Raw genomic sequence first — 208 nt, forward strand, 5'->3', positions numbered from 1 at the left:
TCTTTACCATGATACATAACGACTCTCGGCAACGGATATCTCGGCTCTCGCATCGATGAAGAACGTAGCGAAATGCGATACTTGGTGTGAATTGCAGAATCCCACGAATCATCGAGTCTTTGAACGCAAGTTGCGCCCGAAGCCATTCGGCCGAGGGCACGTCTGCCTGGGTGTCACGCATCGTTGCCCCAACCCCAAACACTTCTTA

General features: G+C 51.9%; 1 non-coding gene across 1 annotated transcript; it reads left to right on the forward strand.

Moving 5' to 3' along the window:
- Positions 1-20: 20 nt before the first annotated feature.
- LOC118345143 lies at positions 21-176 on the forward strand. The gene has a single exon (XR_004798783.1). It is a non-coding gene; the product is annotated as a 5.8S ribosomal RNA (ribosomal RNA).
- The last annotated feature ends 32 nt before the right edge of the window (positions 177-208 follow it).

This window comes from Juglans regia, unplaced genomic scaffold, assembly GCF_001411555.2.
Source record: "Juglans regia cultivar Chandler unplaced genomic scaffold, Walnut 2.0 Scaffold_15213, whole genome shotgun sequence".
In the NCBI taxonomy this organism is placed as follows: domain Eukaryota; kingdom Viridiplantae; phylum Streptophyta; class Magnoliopsida; order Fagales; family Juglandaceae; genus Juglans; species Juglans regia.